The 26,647-nt window shown below is 38.2% G+C and overlaps 1 protein-coding gene and 1 long non-coding RNA gene across 3 annotated transcripts in view; one reads left to right on the top strand and one right to left on the bottom strand.

Annotated features, from left to right (window-relative positions):
• Window positions 1–579, top strand: part of LOC149821468 (DExH-box ATP-dependent RNA helicase DExH11-like) — a 189,862-nt gene extending 189,283 nt beyond the window's left edge. For both annotated transcript variants that reach the window (XR_016426758.1, XR_016426757.1), the window contains one exon: window positions 300–579. The gene's annotated coding sequence lies outside the window, so the exon portion shown is untranslated. The remainder of the gene's footprint in view (window positions 1–299) is intronic.
• Window positions 580–851: 272 nt separating this feature from the next.
• Window positions 852–25,059, bottom strand: LOC149821467 (uncharacterized). Its single transcript, XR_016426760.1, has 5 exons — window positions 24,486–25,059; window positions 4,978–5,229; window positions 4,710–4,890; window positions 1,916–2,115; window positions 852–1,784 (listed from the first exon to the last, which is right to left on the bottom strand). It is a non-coding gene; the product is annotated as an uncharacterized LOC149821467 (long non-coding RNA).
• Between the last annotated feature and the right edge of the window lie 1,588 nt (window positions 25,060–26,647).

The following is a 26,647-nucleotide window of genomic DNA, read 5'->3' as shown; positions in this document are numbered from 1 at the left end:
TAGTGAGAATTTGTGATACCATGAAAGTGATATATAGCACAAACTTTAAAAAGTTTGCTCATGCAATGCGTAAAATGGTCCTAAAAAGCCAGGCATTTGCGAATTTAAACATGGGGCATTTTGGAAAACCCAAAAAAGTATCAATTTTTTGTGGTGCAGTATGATCATTTTCAGTTCATTTTATGGTCCTTTCATATGAATTGATTGTGTGCCATATTAACTAATTTATTTTATGGTCCTTTCGTTTGAATGGTTGTATGCCATATTAACTAATTTTTGGATTCTTTTAATTTGTTCAGGTTCGTACCTTTAGCAGTGTTGATGGAAGTGGTTTGCAGCAGACAGGACCGAGTATTGTCGTTCTGTTGACAACTAAAATCTTGTTCGGGCTAGAACACTGTAGTGACATTTATTAATAATTTATTATCCGTTATAGGTGGCTGAAGGTAAGACTCAAAGATTGAAGAAGCATTGTTTGGAAACACTGTTATATCTTACCGACGGGGCCTCTGCTCGGCCGGTAAGAGCAGCTTATGCACGTCATTATGTGATGGGTCGTTCACTTCGAACCCCCCTGGTATATATAAGTGGTTGAATAAATGGTAGGGGCCTGCCTAACCACCGCTTGCCTTAAAAACAAAAAAGAATGTTGTTGCAGTATTACTCCCAGGCATTTTAAGATGTTAATTCCCTGTTATGGATTTTGGTTTTGTATCAGCGACTGCAGGTCGTATACCATGGATCTCAGTTCAAGGTCCCTTGACTACTAAACAATTAACTAATATCAAGAACTGACCCAGTGGTGTATACTCACCATCTAATATCCCACTTTTATGCATCGCAGCACAAACAAGCAGTAGCCATTGGACCAATCTACTTAACGAGCTTTGTGTGCCGTGACCCAGGATGGGCTTGGTCTGGCCCAATGCCGGAGTACCACTGAGGCCATCCTTGAACCTGACCACCTGAAAACTAACACTTATTGATATGGCCCAACGTGATTAAGGCTATGTTTGGGAGCCTTGTAATAACATGGAAACACCATTTTTATGAACTACCAAAATGAGCTGTTGAGGATGGACTAGACAAAAACATCATTTTGGGAATGGCATTGAGTGGTGGTCCTGTGGCTGTTAACTCCATTCCCAAGCAGCAGAGCATGAGGGGGGGAAAGAACCACAACACCTCCAGTTCAAAGCCCACAAGGGCTTCACTCATCTTGTAGGGGAAACTTCTGAATATTACCAGGTTGACGAGACATCGCAAGTTCGAAACCCACAGGTGTCGTCCCTTACCATAAGGTTGAAGTTGGGAGTAATTCCTAGTAGGCAAGGGAGACTTCAAGGGTTTAATAACCAGAGGAGGACTTCAAGGGTTTTACTAACCGGACGCCCACACCCACCAATATGCGGTTTGGTGATGAGGGGGCTTTTCCCTTGGATTATCCCCAAAAAAACATTGACATTTTTAAAGGAAATATCTGGTACTTGTTCCTGTTGAAATCCTGATTGTGTTGGGATGGCCCTCCTCTCTAAGCCGCCACTTCATATCCCTCGCATGTTAATGACCTCAAATGGTTGCCCGCATGGCTTATAGCTTGTGGTAAAGAGCTTTCCTTCTCCCCAAGTTCAAGTTCCCCTGTGGGCACTCCCTTCCCCAAGGTGAAGCAAGGAGCCTCTCCCTAGGAACAGACGGGGGCTCCAACACTTTTTGATGTGAGACACCAGCCATAAGTACAGCTTAGGACCAGTGCGACCAGGTCTCCAATCCTGAAAACAGTTTCCCTGTCCATGGAAAAAAAGAAAAAAAATAAACAAACCAGCAAGCAAATAGTTTCACCATTACTCATGGAAAAAGGGAAACAAACAAACCAGCAAGCAAAAGGTAACACTTGCCAAACTAGGTGGCGGAGCACCTTTTCCCTTTTTTGACAATTCTTCAACCACCCTGCGTACAGGACACTCGTTCTAACACCAAATTCTTCTGTCAAAGCCCCAGAGATTCACTTTGAACCACAGAACTGAAGGCTATAATTATGTGTCAAACCTGTCCACGCGAGACTGAAGGGCGTATTACCAGGAACTGTGGCTGAGCTGTTCTTTTCGAATCACCAACCTGAGAAAGGTGATGTAGGGATTGTCACGACATGCATGATTCAACATGGTGAATTCTACTTCGCGAGATCCAAGCCACGCGGTTTATAACATAACCATGTTCAAAATAGGTAATTTTTCTTCTACTATAAAGTTCAGCACCATAAAACCAGACACTCAATTCAGCAAAGGCTATCCTACCAGCAAATGTATCAAAGGCATTCATGGTTTACCGTTTCCGAAGCAGAAACAGTTGAACCAGAGAGCATGATCAAAATAAAAAATGCATCCATTCAAACCAAGTATTACTATGATTTTTGGGCAGCCTAAATTCTTGCTGACTGCCCAGTCCGACCTTTGCTGATTGTCTCTGGCGAACCAGACGCTTGTACCATTCATTGAAGTGTTGTGCAGATATAGCCGGTGATTAGTTCATCTAAGTCATACCTAAAATAACAAAAAATAATAAAAGCATTCCAAAACAAGGTCTTGCATAACAAGTTACCCTTTGGAAAAAAAAATGACTCCTGCAAATTCAGACTACCAGGAAATATAGTTCCCAGGCCTCATCTGCAGTAAATAGCTTGATTTATTTGTGGAGGAATTGGCGTGATTTCAGTACAAACTTCTTGCTCAATTCTGTAACTGCCAATATTCAACATGAACACAGAGACAAGTAAACACAGTTAATAAAATCATACAGAAGCGAGATTAAAAGAAGCTCCTGCTTAAAGGTTAAATCTGTCATCATCTATGTCACATGGGTGTGGGTGCAGGTGCGGCGGCACTTTCAAAAAATTTGGGTGCGGGGGTGCGGCAAAAATATAAAAAATTATATATATATATATATATATATATATATATATATATATATATATATATATATATATATATATATATAATTTTTTATGAGACCCAAAATGAATTTCTTTTTTGGTTCATATCGCTGACCCTAATTGTTTTGGGATGAAGGCGTAGTTGTTGTTGTATATAAAGTCCAAAAGTTGGACATAAATGACCCTGGGTGTGTTGACTGCACCCAGGGTCAGGTTGACCGCATCGGGTGCGGCGCGGGTGCGGCATCTAGTTGGAGAGTCCCTGTGACATAGGTCCTCATATGTTATCAAATTCACAGCCAATCCAAAGTGACCGAATCTTCCAGAACGACCAACCTGCACAGGCAACATTTTAGAAAGGAAAAATATGTTCCTTGAGGTTACAGCATGCAAATGTTAGCGGCTATGTCACATAGGTGCAGGTGCGGATGCGGCACTTTAAAAAAACTTGGGTGCAAGGGTGCAGGGACGGTATATGTATATGTATATATATATATATATATATATATATATATATATATATATATATATATATATATTTTAACAGTTTTAAGTTAATACTACATGTATGTGCATTTATGTATTTATATATATAATATAGATAAAACTGGACTTGTTTAGGATTAACTGAATCTAGATCTCAGTGTGGTTGACTTCACCTGACACAAAGGAAGCTGTGTCCAAGTCGGCGCGGGTGCAGTGCCCTGTTAGAAGAGTCCGTGTTACATAGGTTAGCGGCATACCCTGTGGAGGTAAGTTTCTGAGTTCTTTGGGAAATCAAAATTGATGACAACATTAACAGCCTGAATATCGATACCCCTCTTGAACAAGTCTGTAAAAACAAGATTTACAGTTAGATATTATTTTACTACGTTTTAACATCCATGCAGGGATGAATAAACAACTGAAATGGAAAGCATTAGCGAGTCTGAATTTGGCAGTTAGTTCCTTGATTCAAGCATGTTTCACATGAATATGAATGAAGATTCTGCACCCCTCATAACTGATCATAAATCCGTTTCCTAGAGAGCTGTCCAGCTTCAGGTGGCAAATGCATGGCAAATTTGTGAACCATCTAATTGATGAATTTTTGGAGCTGGAAAATCTGCTCAGATCTTTCTGATTGAAATATAAATTAATCCATGCCACGAACTTTGAACTTGACTTCACAAAGCAGCTCCTTCCCATTATTGAGACAGAAGGATAACCAATAAAATCTCTCCCATCCATTCTCTCCACTAATTCAAAGACCAGACTCAGCCATTGTTATTAAATGTGGATTCTTGCAATCAATGAACCAAAATTACATGGAGCCATGTTTTCCGGTTGAGACGCTGTCCTTAATTAATGCCTAAGGTGAAAAAGGTTAAAATAATGTTTAAGAAATGAGGTGCATGGTATGCATAGGTTTCGATGGAACATGGTCATTTGTATCTGTGCATGGGCGCTCACGTGTGTGTGTGTGTGTGTGTGTGCGTGCGTGAAAGAGAGAGAGAGAGAGAGAGAGAGAGAGAGAGAGAGATGAAATATCTATACGCACCATTTCAATAGGGACACACTATTTCAATAGGGACTGTTGCGAAGATCATGAAAGACTCTTAAGATGTGATTGCAACATCTTAGCATGAATATAGAAGCAAGAAAATACAAGCTCTGTAATCTTTTTGGCAAAACGTGTGTGTGTGTGTGTAGAGAGGGAGAGACTAAATTCCAGCATATTAGTTCCCCCTTTGAAGAGATGAAATATATATATACACACCATAAAATTCACGAGACCTACCTGAACACACAAGATTTCTACATGCACCGCTGCGAAAATCATGAAAAACTTGATTACGATGTGATTGCAACATTTTAGCATGAATATAGAAGCAAGAATATCCCAGCTCTGTAATTTTTTTGGCCAATAACTCCACACGATTAACTGAGTTGCAAAAGATGATTGACTAGTTGATTTGAAGCTGCATGCAACATGAGAAAATTTATCAGCTTCTTGTACAAAGCTCTGCAATATGATAAACAACCAAAAACAGAATTGATAATATCACCTTGGAGAAGAGAGTATTGAGGCAATGAACTTTCTGCTTCTCCTCAACAAATGCATAATACTGACTTATTCCCTTAAGTGTCAATTCATCCATGAGGTTGATTATATAAGGCTTCTGCAAAAACTTATCCTTGAATGCCTTAACAGTTACTGGAAATGTTGCTGAAAATAACAAGATCTGGCGATTTGCAGGTAGAGAAGTGATCAGTTGCTCTACAAGAGGTTGAAATTCCGGGGAGAGAAGCTTGTCAGCCTGAAAAAATATTCGGTCACAGCAAAATGAATCTGTTATAATAGCGAGACCAGATTCCAAAATTAAATATGAAATCAAGCTAGAAAGTTTCAAAATAAAGCCTTCTTCCACATTTGACGAACACTGAATTCATTTGCAAAGACAGAACAAATTATGATTAAGATTCCAAGGGAATTCATTAAGACTACTAAACTAATACAGATGTAGACCTAAGAAGATATCCCCATAGTTAAGGAATTTAACCTAAACAAGGTAATTCTACCTATATCCAGAAATAGAGTAAATAAGTTCTGGCACCAGCTTTAAGAAAAGACATGACAAGAAATTTGGTGCACAAATCTGCACGAGAGTTTCTTTTTCCTTACAATATTGTGCCAGCCTCGTATGTTTATCGGTGATTAAATATACAGACAGACCTGTTGGCTGAAGATGTCACTGTCATATTCCATTATATTGTCCTTACAGATTATCTACCCTCAATATGATTAGTTTATGAGTTTTTTCTCGCTCAAATACTCCTGATATTTCTACACTTGCACTAAACAGAATTTTTTTTTCTAATTTTTTAGGAAACAAGGATGCACCAAGAAAAGGATGAAAGAGAGCATAATTGGAAAAATGGCCTCACAATTAGGGTATGTTTGGCTGCTCCTTTAAAAAATGAAAATGAATCATGTGATAATTGAAATCTCACGAGACTCAAAATCACATGATTCCAATTCTCATGTGACTCCATTTTTCATGTTTGTTTCATGTGAAAGAAATCCCATTTGCATTGGTTTTTGCAACTAAAAAAAATGGGGGCCTCGTATTCGGCCCAGCAAGGAGGGGGAGTAGCTCACCAGTTTTCGGTGAGCTTTACCTCGCTTCATTTCAGCCTAAAAACAGGCTGGACCGCGTGCTCTACCTTGCCGACAAAAGAAGCAAACAACAAAAAAAAGAGAAAGGGGGCCCTTTTTGCCCTAGCAGTGAGAGGAGAGTAGCTCACCGGTTTCCAGCGAGCTTTACCTTGCCTCATTCCAGCCTAAAAGTTGAGGCAGTGAGAGGAGTGGAGCTCGCCGGACGACATGTTCTATCTCAAACAACAACAACAACAACAACTACGCCTTCATCCCAAAACAATTGGGGTCAGCGATATGAACCAAAAAAGAAATTCATTTTGGGTCTTCCACATGAATCCTTTTCCTCCAATCATTTCTATCCAACGCCATGTCCTCGGTGAGGTTCAAAGCATTCATATCCTTTCCTATCATCTCCATCCAAGTCTTCCTAGGCCTACCCCGACCTCTTTTAACTAATATATTTTTCCATTTCTCCAACCTTCTAACTGGAGCATCATTAGGCCTTCGCCGAATATGTCCAAACCACCGTAAACGATTCTCTCGCATCTTATTTTCAATGGGTGCAACACCTACCTTCTTACGTATCTCTTCGTTCCGAATCTTATCTTTTATTGTATTTCCACACATCCATCTAAGCATCCGCATCTCAGCTACACTCATTTTTTGAATATGATGTCTCTTGGCAGCCCAACATTCCGTACCATATAGTAAAGCGGGTCTAATAGTCGTCCTATAAAACTTTCCCTTCAACCGCAATGGCATTCTACGATCGCACAGCACTCCAGTAGCACTTTACCATTTCATCCACCCAACCTTTATCCTATGATTTACATCTCCATCAATGAAACCAAAAAGAAGAGAAAGGGGCCCTCTTTTTTGCCCAAGCGGGGGGGTGGCGCTGGTGGAGCTCACCAGTGGTGATTTCCAGCGAGCTCCACCTTGCCTCATTTCAGCCCAACAAATAGGGCAGTCAGAGTAGAGTTTTTCGGCCAAGCTCCTCTTCGCCTAAAAGAAAAATCAATGCATACATGGCTGACTATTCCGGCCACGTGCTTCCAGCAGGACCCCCGTAACCCCTTTTCAAGGTGGTAGCATATATTGGGGCACAACCCCTATGAAAGTATCGTCAACAAGATACTATGATCAAGACCTTAATATTCTTGATAACAAATACTTGCACACATGCACACTAAGAACACTTGTGTACAAAAGCACAAATCAATCTCACAAATGCACTAAAAATGAATAAAAAGCTTTATTGAATACTTGGGCTTTGACCCAAAGCCATAAGAAAACAAGGAGGGGGAACGCCCCTATTTATATAATGAGTACCTTGGAGAGGCCAACTCATAGACGTTGGAGCCCCTCCAACGGTCATAATTGTGACCGTTGGAGGGGCCCAACGTCTATGAGAGTGGGGCTCCCAAGGTGCATTGACCTTAGTAAAAAAGAAACAAAAAACAAAAAAAAAAAAGAAAATAAAAAACCAAAAATACTATGAAACTTTGGGAGAGGGTGATTGAGTATAGGTTGAGGAAGGTTGCCATGATATCGGAGAATCAATTTGGTTTTATGCCTGGAAGATCAACTATGGAAGCTATACATTTTCTTGGACAACTTATTGAGAGATATAGAGAGGCGAACAAAGATTTGCATATGGTTTTTATTGATTTAGAGAAGGCATACGATAGAGTACCTAGGGATGTTCTCTGGTGGACAATGATGAAGAAAGGTATTTCTCTCAAGTACATTAGTATAATTAAAGATGTGTACGAAGGAGTAGTAACCAATGTCCGCACTTGTGGAGGGGTGACAAACAATTTTCCTATAACGGTTGGGTTACATCAAGGATCTGCATTAAGCCCTTTCCTTTTTGCTATAGTGATAGATGAACTTACGAGATCAATTCAAGAGAATGTGCCGTGGTGTATGTTGTTTGCTGATGATATTGTTTTGATTGATGAGTCTAGAGCTGGGGTTAATGCTAAGTTAGAATTATGGAGACAGACTTTGGAAGCAAGAGGTTTTACGTTGAGTAAGAGTAAGACAGAATATATGGAATGTGAGTTTAGTAAGCAACGAAGTAGTGATGAGAGTGTAGTGAAGCTTGGTGAGCAAGAAATAACGGTGGATGACTGTTTCAAATATTTGGGATTTGTCATTCAAAAGAATGGAGAAATTGATGGAAATGTAAATCATAGGATTAAGGTTGGGTGGATGAAATGAAAAAGTGCAACTGGAGTGTTGTGCGATCATAGAATGCCATTGCGGTTGAAGGAGAAGTTTTATAGGACGACAATTAGACCCGCTTTACTATATGGTATGGAATGTTGGGCTGCCAAGAGACATCATTTTCAAAAAATGAGTGTAACTGAGATGCGTATGCTTCGATGGATGTGTGAAAATACACTAAAAGATAAGATTCGGAATGAGGAAATACGTAAGAAGGTAGGCGTTGCATCCATTGAAAATAAGATAAATGAGAATCGTTTATGATGGTTTGGGCATATTCGGCAAAGGCCTAATGATGCTCCGGTTAGAAGGATGGAGAAATGGAAAAATATATTAGCTAAAAGAGGTCGAGGTAGGCCTAAGAAGACTTAGATGGAGATGATAAGAAAGGATATGAATGCTTTGAACCTCACCGAGGACATGACATTGGATAGAAATGATTGGAGGAGAAGGATTCATGTGGAGGACCCACAATGATTTTCTTTTTGGTTCATATCACCGACCCCAATTGTTTGGGATCAAGGCGTTCTTGTTGTTGTTGTAAAAAACCAAAAATACAAGCATATTCGTAAATTGAATATGCGCAAGAATAGAGAAATGACCAAACTACCCCTACGGCTAATAATAAAGAAATATATATTTTATATATATATAATTAGGTAGATACACACGCATATATATATACAAAATATATGAGATTACAATATGTGATACATAATTTAACACCGCCCCTCAAACTTAGAGCAAGATGACCGAAAGTTTGCCAAGGAGAAAGTTGAATCGCGGAGCACACAACGCTTTGGTGAAGAAACTTGCCAATTGATATGCTGAAGTGACATATGGAAGATCAATGACTCCTTTCAGGTAGGCTTCTCGAACATAGTGACAGCCCATCTCAATGTGCTTAGTCCGCTCATGGAAGGTATGGTTTTTGGCAATATAAATTGCACTCTTGTTGTCACAGCATAGCTTAGTGGGCCCTTCTAATGTGATTCCCATGTCTTCTAGTAGTTGATGAATCCATACGATTTTCATGGTAATAGTTGTCATGACACGATATTCAGCTTCAGTTGAGGATAGCGACACTTTCTGTTGTTTCTTCCAAGGTTTTAAAACCCAGTGACTCGGGACTCGACTCGTTCTTTATTGACTCGTGACTCGGTGGGTCAACTCGGTGACTCGGACCGGGTTTTGTTAACTTTTGATTTTAAAAGAAAAACAATATATAATTTGTCTCAAACCATGTTTTTCAGTAAACAAGAGATGTTTTTTGGCTCCATGCAGAATCTTGGGTTGAACTGAAATAAGGAGATCGTAGCATGTGGATAAATTGTTCATTAATGAACAATAAGTTAGAAATGTGGAATGAAAGAGCACAATTTATTCCAGTTACATAGATGCCTTTATGCATTAAAAATGCACGTGCCTATAAAGAAAAGAGAAATTTTTGTTGGATGTAATAATGCAAGGTGAGGACAATTGGTTCTGATTAAAGGGGTATAGCCTATATGAGATACAAAGAAAATATGAAGTCTGAAAGGACAAGAAAGAAGCACCAAGTAGATGTTGGAACTCTATGGATGTCAAGACCAAAGTTATGTATGACTTTGTTCCAGATTCTTGTCTATTATGCCTTCATAAAGATGGGGCAAAGAGGAAAGGTGTGAGGAGAAAACCAAATTCTTCCTTGTTATATAGTCATGTTAGTAAAGTTTAAAGCAAAATATTAAATGCATTTATGCAAAGAAACTGCAAAAAATATAATTGTGTAGAACACAATAAAAGCAGCAATCTACTTTATCATAAAATATTAATTAGATGTTGTTGAATCTGAAGATTGTCCTGCCTGATGCTTCTAGAAATAGATTCATATCCAATAACATTTACCTTAGATCATAGTCACATATTGTCTTCTTTACATATTGAAGACATTAAGAAAGTAACAACAATATTCTCAATAATATTACAAATTTTTTTATTCTGAAATACTCAAAAAATCAAATTTTAAACATTCCAGAACTCGCCCGAGTCAGGCCGAGTCAAGCCGAGTCAAGCCAAGTCACAGCCGAGTCTTCACAGACCGAGTTTAGCTTGCTGGGTTGACCCGTTGGAGGGCCGAGCCGAGTCAGCCGAGTCACCGAGTTGACTCGGCGAGTTTTAAAACCTTGGTTTCTTCATCTCCATGAGATAAGTGAGTCTCCTAAAAACACACAAAAACCAGTGGTGAAGTGACGGTTATTTGGGTCACCTCCCCAGTCAGAGTCAGTATAAGCAATTAATTTTAATTCAGAAGAAGAGGATAAGAATACTTCCTTATTTAGTGTACCCTTTATGTATCTTACTCTTAGAACTCGTCCACCAATGTTCGGTTGATGCTGAGGAAGGAGATGATTGTGAGAAAGAGGGGCGACTGCAACAAATGGTATGATCCTTCATGCTAGGATCGTGCCCTATATGTTATATTTATACTGGAAATCAAATTGGGTCTGGATATTACACTCTGTTACATCAGTTCTAGACCCAATATAAACAATACAAAGACTTTTGGATTGCTACATAGATTTTGGGTCCAGATCCAGACCCGTAATGGATAAAACGACCCAGTCTCAATACCCTCACTCAAGTTGTGCATGGTCATGCACCATGGACAACTTGCTCATAAAGAACCAAAATTGTATGCTGGTAAAGACCTTTAGTGAACAAATCAGCCACCTGATCAGTTGTCCAAATATAAGCAGGTTCAACTTCCCTGTCTTCTACCTTTTGCCGAATAAAATGTTGATCAATCTCTATATGTTTTGTACGACTGTGATGAATCGGGTTGAAAGAAATCTGGATGGCACTCTGATTATCACATAAAAGAGTAATGGGTAGAATAGTTTCTCCTAATTCTACCAAAAGATGCCTCAACCATGTAACCTCTGTTGTAGTTGCTGCCATAGACCAATACTCGGCCTCAGTACTTGATCGTGCAACTGCACGTTGTTTCTTGCTACTCCATGCTATTAAGTTTCCATCAATAAAAACACAATAGCCAAACACCGACCTTTTGTCATCTGGATCTCCAGTCCAATCAGCATCTGCATATACAATTAGCCGATGTTGCTCTCCTTTAGTCTTAGATTGATGATAGACTAAGCCATCCCCAAGTGTTCTCTTTAAGTATCGAAGGATTCTCTTGACAGCATTCATATGTTCTGTGCGTGGATCATGCATGAATTGCGAGACTTTATTCACTGCATACACAATGTTTGGTCTAGTAAAAGTGAGATATTGAAGCATAAGGCTGCGATATTGTCTGAGATCTCCATATGCCTCTCCATCCTGAGCACTAAGCTTATGATTCAATACATTGGGAGTGGATAGAGGTTTACAATCCTTCATACCTGCCTTATCCAATAAATCCAAGGTATATTTGTGTTGAGTTAATAAAAGATATCTATCCCGCTGGTTTACCTTAACTCCCAAGAAATAATGTAGAACCCCCAAATCTTTCATCTTAAACTTTCGACTCTGGAGAGCTTTTGTAGATTTTATATGTTCATCAGAATTCCCAGTAATAATAATATCATCTACATATATGAGAAATAAAATACTGACCTGACGATCTCGAAAGATAAATAAGGAATGATCGAGGTGAGATCGAATGAATCCATGTTGTTGAACTTCGACAGAGAAGCTATCAAACCAAGAACGAGAGGCCTACTTTAGCCCATAGATGGCTCTTCGTAATTGACAGACATGAGTGTTGGGGTTGTGTTCTGCATAACCAGGGGGTTGCTCCATATACACTTCTTCTTTCAGACTGCCATGCAAAAATGCATTTTTGACATCAAGTTGACTGAGAGTCCAACCATACTGAACCGACAAAAATAAAATTAATCAAATGGTCCCCATCTTGACTACAGAGCTAAAAGTCTCATCATAGTCTTGCCCGCATTCTTGAGTAAAGCCTTTGACTACAAGTCTCGCCTTGTAGCGTTCAATGGATCCATCAGGTTTATACTTGATCTTATAGACCCATTTAGAACTTACAATATTTTTGTCTGAGGGTCTAGGAACAATCTCCCAAGTTCCACATTCATGCAAGGCTTCCATCTCCTCATTCATAGCCTCAATCCACTTGATTGACATGTATGCCTGCGAGAAACAGACGGGTTTATCTTGCTTTTCAATCTGAGAGACGAATAATTGTAGGTCCATAGAGAAGTTGTTATAACTGACCCATCTCTCAATAGGGTGGCAAATTCTTCTAGTCTGCCTGGGTTGCACATCAATTTGCTGAGCATTATTCTTGTTTCGTCATACATAGACGACTCCTTAAAATTTTGCGGCATCTGAAGTAGGCATGGTAGGAGCCTACACATTTCTCAAGTCTTCCATATGAGGCTCTACATCGGTCTCACTCCGTTCAACAGGTGATGTGTGACATGAGGGAACATCATACGTCTCTATCTGGTTAAGTAACTCAATAGCAAGCCATGGCTGATACCACTCAACGGCCCTGTTGTGCCCATCAACACTTCCTGAGTCCTCAACAATGGTTTCATCAAACACAACATTTTGTGAGACTCTAATACGATGAGTGGTGGGGTCATAGCATCGATACCCTTTGTATTGATCGGCATATCCAACAAACTTGCACATACATGCTTTGTCCTGAAACTTATCACGTTGAGAGCTATCAATATGAACGTAACATATACAACCAAACACTTGTAATTTATTATAATCAGGTTGAATCCCGAAAAGAGCAAAATAAGAGGATTGGTTCTCTAGCAATCTCATGGGTAGACGATTTATGATATACACAGCTGAGTGGAAGGCCTTCGTCCACAAACTCACGGGAACGTGAGTGTCATGCAACATACTCAAGGCACTTTCCACAATGTACTGATGTTTTCTTTCCGCCACACCATTTTGTTGTGGTGTATGTGGGCAAGATATGCGACGACTTATTCCATTATCTTGGAGAAATTCAGTAAATTCCTTTGATAAATACTCGCCTCCTCGATCACATTGAAAATGTTGAATTTTAGACGAGAATTAATTACAGACTGAAGTGAAAAATGAGCGAAAGAGTTTGAACACCTCAGATTTATGTTTCATAAAATAAATCTAAGTATATCTGGAATAGCTATCAATAAAGGTTACGTAATAGCGACTACCAGATAAAGAAGATTGTGGGGCAGGGCCCAAAACATCAGAATAGACAATTTCAAAAGGCACTGAAGCTCTTTGATTTATTGAATTAAAAGGAAGAACATGACTCTTACATAGTTGACAACTGGAACAAAGTTAAGTATCAGACTCAACACTTAGACTAGACTCTGCAACAAGTCCACTCGACACAAGTTTCTTAATGAAAGAACCATTACAATGACCCAAACGACGATGCCAAATCTCTGGCTTATTACACTGAGATAAACTAAAACAATCTTTGAACGACACTAGCTGGAATGGCTGAATGACCGACAAATTTGATGAAGCACCACGAACAGAAGAAGAAAATTCTTTGAGAACATAAATGTTTCCTTGTCGTTCTCCTTCAACGAGCGTCTTCTTCGTGAGAAGATCCTTGACATATACAGGAGTAAATTCGACGGAAGAATTAGTATCATCAGCAAGTTTAGAGACAGAAACAATATTCTTGACAATACTGGGAGAATGATAAACATTGGACAAATTTAAGGAAGAATTCGGTCGTGAAAGGTTAACATGAGATATAGAGTGAAGGGTACCATCTCCAGTTTTAATATGAAATTTTTCACGATAAGGAATAGGTTTTAAAATCTTACCGACATCACCTATCACATGTGTTGCAGCCCCAGAATCAATGTACCAGGTTCCTTTCTCATTCTGCTTGAAGCTTAAACTTGAAAGAGCAGATATCAGAAGATTCTTCACATTATCCTTTTCATCATCCTTCGAGTCTTCTCCTATTCTTCCTCTGTGAGAGGATCCTGCACCATTAAATTTTTCCTTGTTCTGTGGGTTGTACCAACAATTGGCTTTGATGTGCCCCCTTTTGTTGCATTGAAAACATGGTATATTTCTGGAGCTTTGGTTCCCTGGGAAAGGGTTAGGTGACATGTTGGGCGTGGGCAACAATCCTCGACCTCCTTGACTATTCCTTTTCTGTCCACGTCCACCTCGAAAGCCTCCACGTCCTCTTCCTGACATCATCCTTGTAACCAATACATCGTGGTGGCTAAAGTTCAGGGTCATTTCTTCTCCTCGAATGGTAACTTCATACTGAAATAACTTCGCGTGAAGATCTTCAAAACTTGGCAAAGAAGGAAGACATAGGAGGGAGGTGACCAGCATGTGATAATTGGATCAAAGACCATTCAATGCCTGTTGAACCTTTTCTTTGTCAGTAATTTCACAACCCACCATGGCCAGTTGATCAGTGATGGTCTGACTTTGTTGATGTACTCTATAACTGACAAGTTTTTTTTCTTTAAGAGCTGAAATTCTTTCTTTAAATGTAGGATTCTGGCCTCTAAAATCTGTGAATAAGTTTGCGCCAACCTCTGTCATAGCTCCATAATTGAGCATTCGTCGGGAATGCCCACTAAGACCTCTTGAAAAAGAGTAGAGGTGATGTAAGCAACGACCGCTTGATCTTTTCTCCTCCATGTCCCAAATTCTAGATTGTGAATCAATTTGTCGGAAACCTCCCCTTTATCATCTCGCTCCTCCTGCATCACAAACTCTGGCGGTGCATGAACTGTCCCATCGAGGTGTCCGAAGAGATCCAAGCTCCTGATAAAAGGCAAAATCTGCCTCTTCCAGGTCAAGTAATTTGAGTTGCTCAGTTTTCCAGAGATTAGTTGGCCAAGAAAACTTGATGGTAGAGAAGGGGAATCCACGAGGAAAGGATAGGGCACGAAGAAAGATCAATACAAAATGACAAGGGCAGTGAGTGCAACAATATCAGAGATTTCAGCAAGCTCGTCCTTTTTTTTTTAAGGACAAGATACAGCAGATAATAAAAAAAACTCGAATTCTGGAAAGGCCAAACAAGACAGCAGTCTGATTTAATTGAATCGAAACAGATGTGTTGCTGACGTCAAGATGGGTTAGGCGACAGGAATAGAAGGAATATCAAACAGAAAATTAGGGTAAAGAATGCAGTTCGGGCAAAAGACAAACCAGATCTGATAATCAGAACAGATCTGTCATTAATAAAGAACGACGTCAAGAAAAAAAAAGGATTTCAATCAGGTTTCAATTTGTTTCACGCGTGCTCATCCAATAGTGAAAATCTGCAACGTGGACAGATTTCAATCTGTTTCACGTGTGCATAGGTATTGTAAAGAGATAACGTGCAGATAAAACAACGTCAAGAAATAAAGATCGTCAAGGAATAAAGATCGGGTGTGGTAACGTTAAGACTTATGCAACGTGAAACAGATTTCAATCTGTTTCACGTGTGCACAAATGTTAACGTTCAGATATAGAGGGAAGATCGACATCAAGAAATAAGATTCTGCCCCTTTTTTTTAGTCTGAAGAGAAAAGAACGTCAACAAGGAAGAGGGGAGAGGGGTAGGGAAGAATCACGGTGACCTGTTGATGCGCTGGATCTCGCAGGGCACACTTTCTGGAACCACTTTCGTGCACATCAAGTGGTGATCAGAATCGAGCCTGCTCTGATACCATGTTAGAACTCGTTCACCAATGTTCGGTTGATGCTGAGGAAGGAGATGATTATGAGAAAGAGGGGCGGCTGCAACAAATGGTATGATCCTTCGTGCTAGGATCGTGCCCTATATGTTATATTTATACTGAAAATTAGATTGGGTCTGGATATTACACTATGTTACATCAGTTCCAGACCCAATATAAACAATACAAAGACTTTTGGATTGATACATAGATTTCGGGTCCAGATCCAAACCCATAATGGATAAAACGACCCAATCTCAATACTTACGATCTGCAAGATGGCACTCATGTGAACCGATGTTGGTGTATGTTGAAACTGACTTGCAGTATGAACTGCATGAGAAATATTTAGTCTAGTAATACTTAGATACATCAATGATCCGACAAGTTGTCTGTAAGGGGTGGGATCAGAGAGAGGAATACCATCATCAATCTTCATCTTGGCTTCCACTATAGCAGGAGTTTCACAAACCTTATCATTTGTAATACCAGACCTGTCGATAATCTCAGAGGCAAGTTTAGTTTAAGATAAAAAAATACCCTCTATGAGAGTATGCTACTTCAATACCGAAAAAATAAGTTAGAAAACCCAAATCAGACATTTCAAATTTATCTTTCAAAATTGATTTTATGCTTTTAACCCATTTAGAATCACTACCGGTTATAAGCATATCATTCACATACAAAAGCAATATTACAATCCCTGCATTGGTTTTTCTAACAAACAAGGCCATGTCAGTGAAACATGAAGAAAAACCATTTTCTAACATTACATAATTAAATCTATCATACCAAGCCTTGGGGGCTTGTTTTAAACCATAAAGTGTTTTTCGAAGGCGAAGCACTTTCCCTTTGGGAGTCTCCATTCCAGGTGGAGCATCCATATATACCTCTTCGTTCAGATCGTCATTTAGAAATATGTTTTTAACATCCATTTGATAGATGTTCCACTTGTTGATGGAGGCAACTGTGATGAGACATCGGACAGTGACTATTCAGGCCATAGGAGCAAAAGTTTCTTCATAGTCAATCCCTTTTTCTTGACTATATCCCTTTGCAACTAAATGAGTCTTATATCTCTCAAGGGATCCATTGCTCTTAGTTTTTACCTTAAATACCCATCTACATCCTATTGCTTTCTTACCCATAAGGAGATCTTGGAACTCCCAAGTTTTGGCTCTTCTTAGAGCACCAAGTTCATTCTCCATATCTTCTACCCATTCAAAACATTTTCGTGCTTCTTCAAAAATTTTAGGTTCTACGTAAGAGTGAATGGCACTAAAACATGTCCTATATTTAGGTGAAAAAGAGTCATATGAGATAAACCTAGAAGGAGCTTTCCTAGGTCTTTTGGTTCTTCGCAAGTTTTCTTCTCTAGGAGGAACAAACCTATTGGTGTCATCATATCTTTCAAGAGCACTTTTGAAGGTGTTTTTATCTCTATGAACATATTTAGCTAATAATTCAAACAGAAAGGAATAATCCACATTCTCATTATGAGTTTTAAGACTTTCAAAACCACTAAGATTTTCCAAAAAACTCACATTTTTTGATAGATATAATTTATCATTTCTAACATCATAACACCTAAAACCCTTTTGGGTTTTCGAATAACCAAGAAAGGCACAAGGAATAGCCTTTGGAGAAAGCTTATCATTTTTATCTGTAAGGACAAAACATTTATAACCAAAAACCCTTAACCTGCTATAGTCAGGTTCCTTCTCGTATAATTTTTCAAAAAGAAAAATTTTGTTCAAATTCTTTGATGGAAGTCTATTTATAAGATAGATCGAAGTAAGAGATGCCTCAACCCAGAGGTTTTTTGGAATGTTTTGTGAAATGTGCAAAGTTCGAGTTGTTTCAATAATATGCTTATGCTTTTGTTCGGCTAAGTTGTTCTATTGAGGAGTTTTTGGGCAAGATTTTTTATGGAGAATACTATAATTTTCAAGATAACTCTTGAATTCATTTGAGAGGTATTTTCCTCCGGAGTCGAATCTAAGAATTTTTAAGTTTTCATTGAATTGATTTAAAATCATCATATGAAAAGTTTTAAAAGTCGAAAAAACTTCATGTTTATGTTTGAGAAAATATATTCAACAATACCTAGTGTAATCATCTACAAAAATCACATAATATGAAAATCCTCCTTTAGATATGACAGGAGCCGGACCTCATACGTCGGAATGAACGATTTTAAAAGGTTTCATTGTAAACATTGATCTTTGATAAAAAGGTAAACTTTTCATTTTCCCAAGAATACATTCATCACATACAAAATCTCCTTTACAAAGGTATTTAACAAAAGGTAAATATGAAATTTTAACAATGTTTGGATTTCCAAGTCTCTTATGCCATACATTAATATCCTTATTTTGGACAATATTACAAAATTGATTCTTGAGAACTTGGAGAGACTCAACATAGTAGAGATCTCCTTTCCTAAAGCCTTCCCCAATCAACCTCCCGGATCGGCGATCCTATATCCAACATTTATCAAAAGAGAATTTTATATCGCAACCATGGTTCGAGAGTTGAGAAACCGAAAGCAAATTCAAATTTAGTTTTGGTATGAATCTAATTTTTGGAATAAAAAAATCTTGTTTTTCGAAATTGCCTATTCATTTAATTTCAAGAGATGTTCCATCCGCCATTGAGACAAAAGATGGAAAAGAGTTTTTAGAATATTCAGAAAGAGAAGAAACACTTAGGGTCATATGAAATGATGCACTGGAATCTAAAAGCCAAGATATCTTACCGGGGGTGAAGAGGTTGTCATAGCAGCTTCGAAAGTTCCTCCCTTGAGAAGAGGTTGAAGAGCTTCCACAATTTGTTGTAAAGAGAGAGACCCATTGGAAGAGGATGGTCGTTCTTCCGGTTGAGATGTGGTAGCCATTGCAAGCAATTTCTTTCATTTTGGGCAAATAGGTTTGATATGCCCCGGTTCTTTACAAAAATGACTAGTTTGCTATAGTCTCTTTTTTCATTTTTCCCATTATCTCCTTGACTTTGACTTTTGAAGTGAGGAGGTTTGTAAGTCCTCACATTGTTACCCGGTCTTGAAACGGCATTCACTCCTTCACTTTCTTCTTGAATAGAAGAGGTAGCAAGGATGCTAGGTTTGTTCTTACTAATACCCATACAAGTTTCTTCCCCACTCAATTTAGTAATAACATCTTCAATAGAGGGAGATGCGAAAGAAGAAAGAAGAGAGGACCGAATTTGTTCAAATTCGGGTCTAAGGCCATTTAGGAAGTTAAAAAAATGATCTTTCTCAAGTTGCTTGTATCTAAGCTCGATAGCTTCACCACTTTATTTGGGTTTAAGCTCGTCCCAAATGGAAGACAATTCGGCAAAGTATTCCCGAATAGTCATCTCATTTTGTTGTAGGGTCAATGCCCTCTTTTAAAGGTAGTACTTATGCGATAAATCTCTTGATGTATACATTTTTTTAAGATATAGCCAAGCTTCAGAAGCCTTCTTGAATTTGATGATGTTGGCATTGATCTTTGTTTCAACGGATGAAAAAACCCACGATAAGATCTTGAAGTTTTTCATTTATGTCATGTTTCTTTGAATAATCTTCAAGAGTTCTTTGCCTTTCTTCTCCTTCAAGAATCTTTATATCTCCTTTTTCCATAATAATAATTTTTGGTTCGGGTTCCGATATCGAACCTTGAACATACCCCTAAAGCCCCTTTCCTTTAATATGGGCTTCCATATTGTCGGCCCAAACATGATAGTTTGAACCATTAAGTTTAAACCCGAGGGAGAAGTGGAAGTCTTTTTCACCCATTAGAGAGGATAAAAATAAAAAAAGAACATGTACCTCAATAGATTTTTAAGTCTTTCTTGACAAAGAAGACTTCTAAAATATTGTCCGAAGGAAGTGATCCACTCCAATCTCCAATAGCTTGAAGGCACGATTTTTGAGGTACCCAAGAATGTGAAAAAATGCACGATCTTCATTCTTCAAACGTAGCTCTGATACCATGTGAAAGTATCTTCAACAAGATACTATGACCAAAACCTTAATATTCTTGATAACAAATACGTGCACACATGCACAATAAGAAGACTTAGAACACTTGTGCACAAAAGCACAAATCAATCTCACAAATGCACTAAAAAATGAATAAAAAACTTTATTGAATACTTGGGCTTTGACCCAAAGCCATAAGAAAACAAGGAGGGGGGAATGCCCCTATTTATAAAATGTGGAGTACCTTGGAGGGGCCAACTCATAGACGTTGGAGCCCCTTCATCGGTCACAATTGTGACTGTTGGAGGGGCCCAACGTCTATGAGAGTGGGCCCCCCAAGGTGCATTGACCTTAGTAAAAAAGAAACAAAAAATAAAAAGAAAATAAAAAACCAAAAATACAAGCATATTCATAAATTGAATATGCGCAAGAATAGAGAAATGACCAAACTACCCCTATGGCTAATAATAAAGAAATATATATTTTATATATATAATTAGGTAGATACATATACATATATATCATATATGTATATGTATCACCTTATATATATATATAATATATATGAGATTACAATATGTGATACATAATTTAACAACCCCAACATCTCTATTTTACAAGAGGGTGGAGGAGCATTATGTGATTTTGAATCATATCACACATTAACCTGAAATATCACCGGTTGGAGAGAATTTGGTTTCTCAAACCATCCACCTTTTTTTGTTTGGTTAACAGTCAAATGAGATTTGGAATCTCATTTAAATGAGAATCCAAATCTCATGAGGCCCAACCAAACATACCCTTAGAGTAGAACCACGATACTAGAAAATCGTCTTCCTCATGTGTTGCCATTTTGAGTAAGGGTGTCAACCGGTCGGATTTGGTTAGGGCCCAGGTAGAACAAGATTGGGCCCGATTTTCAATATGGTATCGGGTATGGGGGCAGGTCTAATCGGGTCCACTATAAGAGAAACCATACCCGGACCGATAAGAACTACATGAACCAGAACCAGACCCAGACCATACCCAGTAAAATAATATTTTTTATCATTTTTACATTGAAAATTGTGGGTCTTAATCGGAACTTGGGTTGGGCTCGTGTTTGGTATAAAATTTCACAAACTACACCCGGATCCATGCATTAATCGAACCTTCAGTTCCGAACCCGGGTCTTAAAAGGGTCTTATTATTTATCACCATACTTGGACCCTATAGCGTTTGATCCGGGTAAACCTGACCCATTGACACCCCTAATTTCGAGGCATGAATGTGGGGATAATGCTTCCAAGGCATATGATTAATAGACATGGTTTTAGTTCAAAGACATTTATCGAGAGATAAGAAATACATATCAACATGGTATTCTCCATGACCACCTCATGTCATAAATCATAATCCAAGCAGTGTGACAAATCTCATGAGATTTATGAAAATCTCGCGAAAATATCATGAGAAATTACTTAAAAGTTAAAAATGACAAATTCTCATGAATTTTCATCAAAAAGATAAATACTGCATTTTAAACAAAATATTTATGTTTTTATCGGCTATTTATCGCAAACACCCTATGTTTTTTTAACATTTTTATTTAAATATCTTTATTCACATTTTTTTATAGTTTAAAACGGTTATTGTGTAAAGGATTTGAATTTGTTAAAAAGTTAAAAGATAAAAACAGTGTAATTAATTTTCTTATTAGATGTCCCTTCAACACTGTGAGAATCTTGGATGACGGTTTTAGGAAAACTGTGAGGATACTAAAACTCTGTGTGTGATTATGCCACTGAACCCGATGTGATGGTTCACCTCCCAGACATGGTTTTAGGAAAATTTCAGCTACTTTGCCCGAGGGTGTTGTTGTTGACACAACTGTTGTTATTGGTATACCAAGAAAGTGGCATAAGTGAAAGTTGATTTCCCTGATGTCCCGACATTAGATGTTGATTTCTAATGCTCCGATGGATGATGTTGATTTCTGATATCAGTCGAGGAACAAGTGTAGAACCCAGTAATAAAATACAAATTGTGTGTTAAGCTACAACTGTGAACCTAACTTGAACTTCGAGAATTGTTGTGCCTGTTTTGAGTATTCGCGGGTTTAATGAAAAATGAAATTAAAATTATGTGCATTTAATAAGGACATGCATACAAAAGAAACTCTGATAATAACTTGATAAGTTATTCATACAAGTGCATTGAATCATGCATCTTTACTGTTCTGCATTAGTTCATGCATTCATACTTATTCTGTCTCGCATAAAAAATTGTTATTGCATGATATTTGTTTTAAATGCTTGAATGGTAAATTGATTATGAAATTGTTGTTATATTCCTCTGAATTTACACATGAATTTGATTTATGCTCTTTCCTTTTTATTTGAATTTTTAAAAGAATTTGTATAAAGAACTTTGGTTCTTACCCTGTATTTCAAAATGTTTTTCAGGACTGGGAGCTCAGTGATGGGGTGACCACTACATGGAGCATGCGAGTTTGCGTGACATGTTTTGATGTTTTTGACGGAGTGTCTCTATGTTACAGACTATTTATTTATTTTTGTCTTTATGACATTCATTAAAATTGGTTAATAAAGTTGGTTATTTTCCTTCGTTGATTCAATGTATTATCTCTTGTGGTTTGGTAATTATTAAATCTGTGAGACCCCGAATCCTTGGGTTAGGTTTCCTCAATTGTTTAAAAAAAATCCACTTTTCACGAGGATAAGTTGGGGTTGTTACAAAATTGGCAATCATCATTTTCAGATTTTGTTAAAAATTTAATTTTTACACTAGAATTAAAGTGATTATTCTTTGATTTTAGTTTTTTTTTTGCATTATTTTTTTATTCCCATTCAATTCTTATATTGTTTTTTTAAGTCCTCACTTCCCGCTTCCTATACATTTTAAAATGCATCACTTCTCACTTCTGCTTCCTAGTCTAGCAACCTTGGTTAAAACTAACTAGGGCCAGCCAGCCTATGGGAAAACGTAAAAATTGAGTTTTATCAAAGATGATGAAAAAAAGCTATCTTAACCAACTTACATGCACATGGGATAAGTATGCTCAGAAGGCAGGTCTTTTGTAGTGCTTAACTTTTGCAATACAAAATTTTATCATTTTCTCCCTTCTTTCATCAACCAAAACTCTTCAAAAAGACATAAAAAATAGTCAAGAAAGAAACCACCTAAAGCACCAAAATTTATGTTTACCCTAGAGTTACTGAAAGCTTCTTAGGTAGGTGAGAAGCATGCTTTCCAAAAAGTCACTTCATGAGAATCTTGATTCTTCCACACTTCTCCTATGCTTCCCTACAAGCTTCCCATTTGCTTCTCTCACATTTCTTTTCATGTTTTTCATGTGTTTCCTCTCACGGTTCCACTCACTTCTCATATGCTTTCTCTAAATTGGTAACCATACTAACCAACATTGTTAGATTTTAACAAAAATTTAATTCTTATACTAAAAAATCATGAAATATACGATAAGTCATTTTTAATTATTTTTTATTTGATTCTTGTTTGATTCCTATTTAGTTCTTGTATTACTTCCTTTTTTATTCTTGTTTCGCTTTTAAATTGATTCATCGCTTCTTGCTTTCTATAAATTTTAAAATGTCTCGTTTCTCGCTTCTGCTTCCAGTATCATATTGTTCCACCCTAACAAATCACACTCAAACTTAATCCTTGACAGCTTAAGATTTAGAACGATTCAAGTACATAAGAATAAAATGATGACGAGACTACAGCACGAAGCAAAATGCATGGCGAAATCAATAAGAAACAGAACTTTGCACTAAGAAGGCAACCTTCTTTATGCACTTGAACCAGAAGGCCGTTAACTTTTTTCCTCGAAATTTTCATCACACTCTCCTTTCTCCCATCCAGCAGGGCTCTTCATCAAAGGAAGGGTCAGAAAACCAACCAAAGCACCAAAAGCTACCTTTTTCCTTCCTCCTCTGATGAGCCTTGGGAGAAAACTTCTCAAAGGAATGGTGAAGAAAGAACCTAATCATGTTCATGTGAAATACATTGCGCACACAAAAAAGCACTCCACTTTCTTTCCATTTCCCATCTTATCTTCCTCCATTAATTCACCTTTTGCTCACATTTCGCTCATCCACTCGATTTCCATCCTATGCAAGTAAAATGTAGTGATTACACAATGATATGGACTCCACGCCCTCGCAACAGCAACGTACATGCTCAGTGGCAAGGAATAACAGACAGACCCCTTCGCGAAGAGTTTAGCGGACCTCAAATTGTCAAACGAGACAATTACCTAGGCCATGCTCTAACCCTCACCAAATAAAAGGATCACAAACCCCTCTCTTCAGATAGATTTCAACAACCGCACACAAAAATTGCTCCAGAATGCACAAAAATGCCATCCAAACACGTCTAAACCTAATAATCGTACGCTTTCATACAAATTTATGTCAAATTTTGCAACAATTCGAAAGAATGAGACGAAGAAGAAGCTAGGGCAACGAGCCAAATGCACGGCGAAACCAGCGAGAAACAGAGAAGTACCTCGACTCGATCGTTTCAGACTGGATCCACTTCTCCTCTTCGATCTGCATGATCTCCTCGGCGGCGGCGGCGGCGGCGCCTTCAGGCGCGGTGTGGCCCCTCCAGAGCCACTGCTGGTGTTGATGCTGCTGGGGACCCCTCGGAAAGAAATTCTGTTGCTGCTGCAGGTAAGCTCCGCCATATCCACCGCGGCAGTTGGCGGCGCCGGCCGCGTATCGACCCCTCGGGTTCATGGAGCGGGCGGGTGTTCCTTCAGGCGGCGACCGCGAACGTGAACCCTAGATCTTCCGCCGAGCGCGATCCTGAACCGATCATCCGAGCACTCGCGAAGCAGAAGCAGAAGAAAAAAAAAACTAGAAGAGAGAGAGTGAGAGAGGAATGATTTCTCTCTAGCGACCTCTCGATCGATCGATGCTCACTTTCCTGCTTCAAAAAAATGCACCGAATAAACTCCACCACCACCACCTCTCACGTTAATTTTTTACTACCACCATCACCCGCATTTCTAAAAACCACCCTCTACGATTATTTTTCACCATTAATCTTACCATCACCCTTCCTGGTAGCTACCCAAGGTACACTCGAACCAGGGCATGCGGGGTTACGGGAGGCAACCATGATGGTGAACAGAAGATGGAGAGGCAGGTGAGTTAGGAAACTCGTGAGAGATGAAGAAGTAGCAAGGGATGTGAGAAAGGATAAGACATAAGTAGGGGGCATCAAGCCGGATTTTTTGGCCCGGTTCTTAACTGGCTCGGGTTTGAAGAGAAGCCTATGGCCTGGCCTATTGGCCCAACAGGCCAATGTGAACCGGGCTGGGTCCAACTTGGCCTAATCTTAAAATGCATAAATGCTTGACTGAAATTATGGGTTAATGAGAGAATAGCAAGTTCTCATGCAACTAATTAGGTAAATACTAATAATTAACAAATAATAAGTTTTCATGCAACTAATTAGGTAAATAATAATAGTTATCCAAGTTACTATGTAATAGTTATTTTTTAATTATTTTATATTATTAAAAAATTAATCAATAACTCAAGCCCATCAGGCCGGGGCCGGCCTGAGACCAGACCACATATATAATGGTTCGGGTTTCGGCCCAATACCTAATGGGCCCAGGGTGTTGTGTGTTCTCCCCGAAACACAAATTCACGTGTTCCAATGTGTACGGAGGAATATCTTGGGACCCACGATAATTCATATGCCAATGTTGCCCACGATGATTTTATAATAAAATAACATATAAAAAAGGTAGATATGCTTTTGACGAAAATGTCCTCCCGTAAGATAGATATGTGTTGGACGAAAATGTCCTCCCACACTTATATATAGATTTGCACGTTCCGCCTTTGTTTTTAGCTTGTGTTACAACACATGGCTGCCTTCTCGTTCTTGCCTTGTATTAGAATCAAAACAATATCTTAAATTGATATTAAAAATCAAAACATATTAAATCGATATGAAAAATCCTATTGATATATTAAAAATCGATATTTAGAATCAAAACAATATCTTAAATCGATATTAAGAATCAAAACAATATCTTAAATCAATATTAAGAATCAGCATAGAAATCGACATTAAGATTCAGAACAATATCTTAAATCGATTTGGAAATTTGTATTGATATCTTAAAAATCGATTTTTAGAATCAAAACAATATCTTAAATCGATATTAAGAATCAAAACAATATCTTAACTCGATATGGCAATTCCTATTGATATCTTAAAAATTGTTGTAATGTTTAGTCGATTTGCCTTTGTTACGTAAATATTGTCATAGAATAACACAAATCGATTATCAAATATCATACAAATCGATACGTAAATTCTTTTGATAACTTATAAATCGATATACAGAATCAACATATAAATCGAGGATTTAGGGTTTGGGGTTAGGGTTTAGGTTTAGAGATTAGGGTTTTAGGGTTTAGGGCTTAGGGTTAGGGTTTTAGTGTTTGAGGTTTAGGGTTTAAGGTTTAGGGTTTAGGGTTAGGGTTAGGGTTAGGGTTTGGGGTTTAGGGTTAGGGTTTAGGTTTAGGGTTTAGGGTTTAGAGTTTAGGGTTTAGGGTTAGGATTTAGGTTTAGGTTTAGGTTACGGTTTAGGTTTATGGTTTAAGGTTTAGAGTTTAGGGTTTAGGATAAGGGTTTAGTAAGGA

Source organism: Nuphar pumila, chromosome 12 (genome assembly GCF_984573655.1).
Source record: "Nuphar pumila chromosome 12, dmNupPumi1.hap1.1, whole genome shotgun sequence".
NCBI lineage: Eukaryota > Viridiplantae > Streptophyta > Magnoliopsida > Nymphaeales > Nymphaeaceae > Nuphar > Nuphar pumila.
Note: the sequence above shows the minus strand (reverse complement) of the source record. Positions and strands in the feature narration are given on the sequence as shown.